The 8,792-nt window shown below is 46.6% G+C and overlaps 1 long non-coding RNA gene across 1 annotated transcript; it reads left to right on the forward strand.

Annotated features, from left to right (window-relative positions):
• Positions 1 to 2,258: 2,258 nt before the first annotated feature.
• On the forward strand, positions 2,259 to 4,466 carry LOC120609104 (uncharacterized). Its single transcript, XR_005654671.1, has 3 exons — positions 2,259 to 3,455; positions 3,536 to 3,663; positions 4,181 to 4,466. It is a non-coding gene; the product is annotated as an uncharacterized LOC120609104 (long non-coding RNA).
• The last annotated feature ends 4,326 nt before the right edge of the window (positions 4,467 to 8,792 follow it).

Raw genomic sequence — 8,792 nt, forward strand, 5'->3', positions numbered from 1 at the left:
CTCGAGATCCTAAATGGTCCAGATGGTCCCAGATTCTGCTCTCCTCTTCTGGACAGCCCCTCAAATATCGGGTGACTTCCTCTGCTTTCACACTCAACATTTGTTTCAGTTTGTCAGGAAACCCTTTCTGAGCAACTAGGAGAGAACTGGGATTTCCCTTGAGACACAGAGCCCAGTCTGTATTTGTCTTTCCACTCTGTGTGCTGACCCATGTACGTGGAGACAACAATACCCCCCTGAGTGGGTGCCCACGAGGCGCCCACAGGGTCAGTGACTACTCCCTTACTTCATGGCTGAGGCTTGAACATCCACCCACCTGTCCCCATCAACCTTACATCACCAGTCTGAGGGGATGGAGATCGTCTCTTTGCCTCCGTACACAGCCCAGGACATCCAAGGTCTCCTCCGGGCTCTACATAGCAGGATTTGTGGAATGGGGCTGAAGTTAAGAGCTGGTGGCCCTCGGCCTGGTAGGATGAGGACATAAAAGAAGTGACCAAGCTTTCCAAGCAGCCCAGGGGTCACAGATATCATGGCTTTTATTACTAAACACGGCACGGCAGAGCGAGGGCCCTAGAGAAGGGGACCCTGAAAGGAACAGGAAGTGGTCACTGTGATTCAACCACAGAGCTTTTCCCTGAGTGTCATCTGTTAAGAGTGACACAGCTTTTAGGGAAAGTCACTGGGCTGAGGGGAAGGCATGGGTCGGGGTGGGGGGATGTTCAAATTATGGGTTGGTGCTGCCACAGAAACTGGGCAGTGAAACAAGGAAGGAGAGCAGCTTCCTGTAGCCTTGGTGTCTTCAGGAGCCATGGCCCACTCTGATTCCAGTGTGGGAAAATGCTTCTCTGTAGAGGACACAGCCTCCAGGAGGCAGCATCTCTCTGCCTGCCCAGAGTCAGAGCCCCTACTTACCTAGAGCTGCCATTTGGACAGTTTATTTCTCTGAGACTCTGTTTCCTTATCAGCATAATGGGGATAATAATGGAGACCACGAATAAGTTTGTTGTGAAATTCAAATGTAATGCTATATATGTTTATCACTTCGGAGAGAGATTGGTATGAGGTAGGTGGTAATAAACAATAGCTATTATTGTTCTGTGTTTATTATGATCAGGGACTCTCAGAGGTGGAAATCTTAGCCTGAATAATCTATAGGTATCGAGAGGGGCAGCGATGTCCGCAAAGTCTCACGTAACTAACCAGAGGTACAGCTGTGGCTAGAACCAAGGTCTCCTGCTTCTCAGTCCATTTCTCTCTTTCTTTTCCTCTTCCTCGCTCCTCCTTCTTCATCATCCATCTTTCACTGGGTCCTTGTGACATGCCAACCATTTTATGTATGTGAGAGCAGTTACTTCTCATAGAAGATAAGCAAAATTGTTCCATCTTTCAGACACCATGTCATTCAGAATGCTTCCATCCATCTTCTCGATTCCTTTAAAATTCTGCCCTCAACTCCACTTTCTCTCTAGAAAGTCCTCCTAGATTAAACCTTCCTGGGACTCTACTCTTTCCCAAACACCAAGTCCTCTCAGCATCGGGATGGGGGACAAGCACTGGAGGGGGGCAAATACCACAGGTACCTCTGGGACAACCAGCCAAACACATCCATTGTGGTTTTAAACGTAGTTCTGACAACAGACTCTCTGGTTTGTGTCTGATTTCCCCCCATTTCAGTGTCAGCCTGAGGGTAGTTCACCAGATCCATGGTAGAAAGTCCAAAATCTTTAAGGGACATTCTCGGCTTGGTGGGCTCTGCATTATCCCCCATCTGTCCCCATGATTTTTGAGACCTGGTCACTCACCACCCCTCCTTCCCCTGGCTGCTGACCTTGTGTCTCCTATATCAACAAACTTTGCGCTCATTTCCCCCAATAAACCCACAGCAGTGTCATACAGCTGGATTTCTGTGCATTTCCTTTCCTGTCTTGAACATTCCCCCCTTTACTCCTTGCTTGCTGCCTGAGGACACTCATGGACAATTAAATAAATACTTAATTTGGGCTTTTCTTCCCCAAAGAAACTGTGGGGTCCTCAAAACAGGAACTGGGACTTAGTCTTACTAAAACTTATTTACAAAAAAAGTCTTACTAAAACTTATTTACAAAAAAGTGGCTGTAGGCCTATGGTTTGCTGATTTAATTTTGTTAAAATATTGTAATAAAGTTTTATTTATCTTGGTCACTGAGTTTTTTTTGTTGCCGTCTCTGCTACCCCTGTTAGGTTTTTGTACCCAAAGCAAACACCTCACTCTCCTGACACTATCCCCCACCCTGTTTGTATTCCTAGAGCCCAGCATAGTTTCTGAAGAAGTGTGGGCTCCGTTCACGTAGTTGGACAAATGAAGGGATGAAGGAACGAAGTGGAAAGGACACCAGACTAGGAATTGAGAGCTCTGAGGTCCAAGCTCTGCCACCAGCTATGTGTCCAGGCGCATTCCTTAACCCTGCAGACCTCGGTTTTCTCATCTGTGCAACACACAGAGCGTAGTGGATGATCTTGCAGGATTCTTTCTGTACACGCTCAACAGACATTCACGGATAAAGTTATGGATCAAATATGAAAAGATAGACATGACCCAGTTCCTTGCCCTGGAGGTGCCCACAGTTGCATGGATTCACTCTCTGGGCCTTAGGCCTTCCCTCTGGAAAATGCGATGATACTAACCTAAGGCTACAGTGGAGCTCAAATGAGAAGGCAAGCGTTCCGTACTGCATGACTCCAAGCTCTCGCAAATCCTGAACTCCAGGACTTGTTTTCCTACTTTTCTATCAACCAGTCAACAGAAGTCCTAACATCGTACCCTTGTACTGACTGGGCTGTGGGCAGCAGCTGGGTGCCGTGATTTGGAACCCACCTGGGCACTTACCTACTGCATGGGCAAGTCACTTAACTTTCCAGAGCCTCCATTCCTTCCCCTGATAAATACAAATAACAGTTAAGGGTTCTCTCGCCTCATCGCATTGTTGCAGAGGTGACTGGAGATTGCCATTGCAAGTACCTTGCAAACCAAAAACACGAAACGTACTCTGAAAGCCGTTTGAGGACTGCCGCACGGAGGTTTTATGTCTTCCTTCTCTCCCTCCATCCCTCCCACCTGCTCTCAGAAAAAGGAACAGAAATGACTTCTTACTCACACCGGGCGTGATCCCTGCAGGAGGAAGCTTAACTTTTAGTTGGCATCAAGGCTTTAAAGTAAGGGAAGGGAAGTGGAATTTCAGGAGCTGAGGAGTAGGAGGAGAATTTGGGGGTCAGAGAGCCTTTCTCAGTAATTGAAATGGCATCATAAGCAATGGCATGGAGAGTGCTTTCAAAATTTCCGTGCGCTCTCCTCTTTGGTCGTTTCTCATAGAAACTTGAAGAAGAGCCATTCACTTCTCCTTGAGCCTCAGTTTCCTTCCTCGTGGAATGAGAGAGTTGGACATGAAGACCTCTGAGCCTCCTGCTTCTTTCAGGTTCTAATGATTCTTCGGAAGGGCGGGGAGGTGTGGGCGACAGGGGAAAGAACGATTTCATTTCCCTTTGCCCTCCCCAGATGCCGCGTCTGGTCACCTCACTCCCACACCCGTGGAGGGGCCAGAGCCTAGCCACCCAATGGGGAGCCCTGGGCAGGCCCAGGGTGGACTCAGGACCACGTGGGCGTCCGGCCCAGGACACTTCAAGGTAAAGGTTAATGCTCCACCTCTCCTGTCTATCTAAGCTGGTCAGGCTGGGGCACATCCTCTGCCAGCCCGCCCCACACTCTGAGCCCGCGGGTGCCCATTGCACAATCACTTCCCCGGGGAATGCAGCTGGGGCAGTTCCCACGGGGCTCCCAGCTCAGGGTGGGACCCTTTGCTCAGCGGAGGGGCGATCAGAATCGCATTCGGCAAAATATTAATTATTGTTGCTTCCAAAGCCCCACTACCACAGGGTGCATGGCCCTGCCCAGGAAGTCCAAATAATTAGCATCACTGGCATTTTAGTCACCCCCTGGTGGGGAGCTTGATCACGTGATCCCCAGCTGCCCTTCCCCGCCCCGCCCCCCTCAGGCATGAGCCACTTCCTGGAACCCCGGCTGGGACCCGCAAGTGGTGGAAGCCGGTCACGGGCTGGGGTAAGGAGTAAGGAAAAAGAGAATATGAAACTATCCAAGACAACTTACTAAGAGAATTTATATATGATTCCTTTTATTTTCCAGAAGATTTGAGAGATGTGAGAAAATCGCCCCAAGTCCTAAGGAGGCAAGAGGCAGAGCCGGGGCACTTTCCACTACACTAATGGCGGGAAATTTCACAGGCAGAATAAACCATCCCAAGTCTAATCAGTGATTGAACATATTGGAAACGTGAGAAAGCAGTGGGCAGGCCAGCGGTGTCAGGGTGACCGTGGGACTATGAGACTCTCATACTCTTGGTGGCAGTGAAAGTGTCCCATCAAAATACAGTGAGGTGGTGTGCAACCAGGAGGGCCATGCCCCTTGCCCTGCATCATTTTAGGAAACAGCCTCTTGAATTTCCTTGGAACAAAGTGCTTAATTGTTGTCAATTAAGCATCAATCGGGATTTCAAAGAAGCATTCCAGAATCAGAAGTGTTTTTTTGAAAAAACACTCATAATTTACAAATGCATACCACTCCCTGTCCTCTGTCCTCTCCCAAGCAGTGGAAACAACCGTTGGAGGATATGGTTCTATCTACTCCACGGGGTATTTTGTAGCTCTTGAGAATGACAATTACAAAGAGTCCTTAATAACATAAGGAAGTGTAAATGCTATAAGGTCAGATTCACAACTGTACAGACAAGATGGTCACAGATGTTTAAGAGGAAAAAAAAGGAACAAAGAATGCAAGAACCAAAACCAACATATAGTAAACAGATTGGCAAGAAACTGAAAATGTTTACAGTGGTTTTCTGTGAGTGGCGGGTGATTTCTTTTTCTTCTTTCAACTTTTCACTATTTTTCGACTTTTCTATCTATGGCATATATTACTTTAAATGCCATATATGACCATATATAAAAATTTGTTTTATATTTAAAATACTATTTGTATTTTATTTTAAAAGAAAGTAGCTAATAATAGTAATAAAAATAATAATTAGAACAACACTAATGGTAAACTAACATTTACTGAGAATTTACTGGGTGTCTGGCACTGTGCCAGCACTTGACTTTTTTTTTTTTTTTTTAAATCCTCATAACAATGTGCAAGGTGGACATTAGCATCTCTATTTTACAAAGGCTCTGAGATGTCAAGGCATGTCCTGGACATTGAGTTTTTGGCTATCCAGGATCCAAAGTTCCCCTGATAGTATGCAGGACTTGTCCTACCTTGTGTGTAGGCTTGGAGGAAGGGAGTACCCGACCTCCTACTACTGAGGTCCAAAGGCAAAACAAATACACACACACACACACACACACACACACACACACACACACACGCACACCCTCCTGGCAGTGGGTGTGGGAACCAAAGCCAAAGCCCAGCTAATTCTAGTGGGATGCTCCTGCCTGAGGCCTGAGCCTTGGATCCCTAAGTGCTGGGGAGTTGGAACCCCATTTGCTGTGATATCTGGCTGCAGTGGCATGTCCCTGCTGCTCTGGGCCGTGAGAGCTGCCTTAGTATCTGCTCCTTTCCTAAGACTGCCCCCTCTTGAGCCCCCGCCAACTCTATTGCATTTGATTCTCTTCTCGGTTTAAGATAGTCAGGGGCCATCTCTGAAGCTTGTTACCCAGAACTGTGACTGATATCGGTGATTTTCCAGCAGTCCCAGAGCAAATGGGGAGCTGGACTCCAATCTAGTTCTGTCCGTCCAGAGCCCAAGCATTTAACCAAACCTCTTGTGTAGTCCCCTCTTCCCCAGGCTATGATAAACATTTCCTAACCTTCTAGAAAACAACTGGAAACATTGTGTTGAAAATCTTCTCAGAAATTAGGGGCCCACCACCCCACCCAACCATGTGGGAGTCTGGCAAGCCATTTTGTGTAAGGCAGGAAGCTCAAGGCAAGAGCCGGGTCAGGGAGGAGCCGACTCCGGCTTCTGGTGACTGCGGTGCAATGGGATCTGGAAGGACAGGAAGCAGAGGCGTTTCAAACCTCATTGGCACTTCCTGACTGGGGCCAGAGGACTGACTCGGCATTGGGTCCCCTCCCCCTGAACACCTTCTTTGACCTTGAGAGTCTGAGAGAGGAACCCCTGGTTTGACCCCAAATCACCTTGGACTTCTCTCTCCCACACCAGGTTATGATAGCTTGTTTACATGTCCACCCTCTTGCAACTGAACTTCTAGAAGACAAGGACTGGGTCTTTTCCCCTTGAATCCTTCATGCCTGACACATCAATATTATTGGAATGAATGAAGAGCTCTCTTCATCCCCACGCCAAGCAGTGGGGAATTTTAAACCCTGGGACTTTTCTAAGGCATCTTGGCAAAATGGAACTACCACAGACTTTGGAGTTGACCAACCTTGCTTCAAACCCTGGCTGTCTTACCTTTAAGCAACTTTTCTCTTAATCTTTCTGAACCATCTTCAGCATGGGAATAGTGCTTAACTCTCACACTGAGCAATTGGGAAGATAGCAAAAGTAGTTGGCACACAGTAGGCCTTCAGTCAATCCTAACTTGCTTCCACCTTCCAACCCTTCATTCTGACTCACTTCCTCCTCCTTGCCCTTCACTCGAATAAATGTCCAACGATATGGAAAAGATTAAATAAACTGTGGCATACCAATAAGATAAAACATTAGGTAATCAATAAAAATGTTGTTTAACCAGTAATTTTTAACAGAACAGAAAAAGCTCATGTATTCACGTGAAGCAAAGAAAAGGCTAAATTATTCATACAGTAAGACCTCAACCATGTCAAATGAGTATGCATATGCATACTTGTACATGCAATAGGCAATTTATGGAAAGATATGCAAGAAACTCTTAACAGTGTTTTCCCCCAGGGTGGGAGTAGAAAGTTGGGATGGACTTTCACTTTTCATTTTATAACCTGTGTATATATAGCCATGATTATATATAAATTTTAAAATAAAACACACACGAAGAAAAAAACCCAGAAAAAATAGGAAGGAAATATAACAAGATTTCAACAGTGGTTATTTGAGGAGTGGTGGAATTATGGAGTTAACAGTGTAATTCTCTGCTTTATATTTTTTCATATTTTCCAAGTGTTCTACAACGAACTTAGACCTTCTATAATCAAAATTAAGGCAAACATCACTTCAAGTGGCTCCCCTGGGTTAGGAGGAGGAGCAGGTGACTCTGTCCAAAGGGCCAAGGAAGCATGAGGTGGAACTGGGCAGAGGCAGTTGTATTTTTGGAGCCATGTGGTTCTTGCTGAGTCAACTAACTAGTTGTTTGGCCCCAGCCCGCCTGTGGAGGCCGGAAATGCTCCCAACCCTGCCCTGGCTCCCTCTTAGTCATCCTCTGAGGGAGAGGTGAGGGTGGGGGAAGGAGGCTAGTTGGGAGTCTTCATCTGCCTCTGGAGCCTTCTAGGCAGAGAAGCCCTGGGAAGGAGTCTAAGACCTAGGCATCCTATTCACCTGGCACTGGGGACCAGCAGCAGCTGGGAGGCAGCAGGAAGAGTTGAGGGAAGGGTACAGAGAAAATGTCCCTCTGGCCTTTGGCAGGTGGCACCCCATCTTCCTTGGAAGCTGTTGTGAAAATTAATTACCGTTTGTCCAGGGCTTTCAGATTCCCCAGATGAAAGACATGACAGAAGGAGTGTCATGATGAATACGTGTTTATGGTATTGACTTTCATCCCAAACACCCGTCATGACGATCACGTGCCCCTCCCTTCACCTTCCACTGCCCTGACATCCTGGCCCCAGAGCACAGAAGTTGAGCATCAGTATCAAATGCTGCTGAAAGGGAAGAAGGAAGGGCAAGGGACAGCTGATCCCGTGGTCCTGCATTTCAAATGGGTAATCTGAGGTGCTCCATCTTCCGAAGGTTAAAAGGAGGAAATATGACAAAGCCTAGGAAACTGAGGAAGAAAGCCTTGAAGAGAGGGGCTATGGATTATTTTAGGCGAGTCTAAGACTTGTGATTAAAAGATGAAAGGAATTCCAGAACTCACTGGTTCAGGCCATAAATTGCCAAGCAGTTTCATCCCTAGATGCACAAGGTAGACGTAGTTTATTCCAACTTCTAATTCCCCTAGTGAACTGACTCGATTCTTTATTGATTGCTTCTGCATACTTGCGCACAGCTGAATTCGTCATCTCCTGGCTCTGTGAATTTGGGTGGAAACTCTTTGATATTCTAGATTCTTCTTATTCTGTCTTTCCTTCTTCATTTTATACAAGACGGTAATTGATCTATAAAGGTTTCTGGGCAAGTGTAAAGAGCAAACCCAAGAGAGAGGATCATGAAGGGGCAAGCCCCTCCCTCAAGAAGACTTCATTCTAGTTGGGTCCTTGCTTATGAGACATTTAAACCATCTAAGAGGGCAGGCAGCCAGAGAAAAGACCTGAGCTCCAAGAAGACAGTAGTGGACAGGAGAACTCAGGAGACTTTCCTAGGACCCGAGTATAGATGTGCAAAGGGACACAGCCTATGTGGAGACAGTAAAGAGCCCTTTGAGGCCAGAATGGACGGTTCATGTGAGGATGGTGAACAAGATTTTGAAGGCCTTGAACTGCAAGCTAAAGAACTGGGATTTTATCCAGAGGGCGATGGAAACCCACTGAATATTTCTGAGCCAGAAAATGATACAATACAGAGTTTGAGAGAAGATTAAATTATTTTCATCAGGAGGTGAATGTTAGCATCTCTGAGTCAGCAGCCCTACCATGAAAT

This window comes from Pteropus medius, unplaced genomic scaffold, assembly GCF_902729225.1.
Source record: "Pteropus medius unplaced genomic scaffold, Ma_sr-lr_union100, whole genome shotgun sequence".
NCBI lineage: Eukaryota > Metazoa > Chordata > Mammalia > Chiroptera > Pteropodidae > Pteropus > Pteropus medius.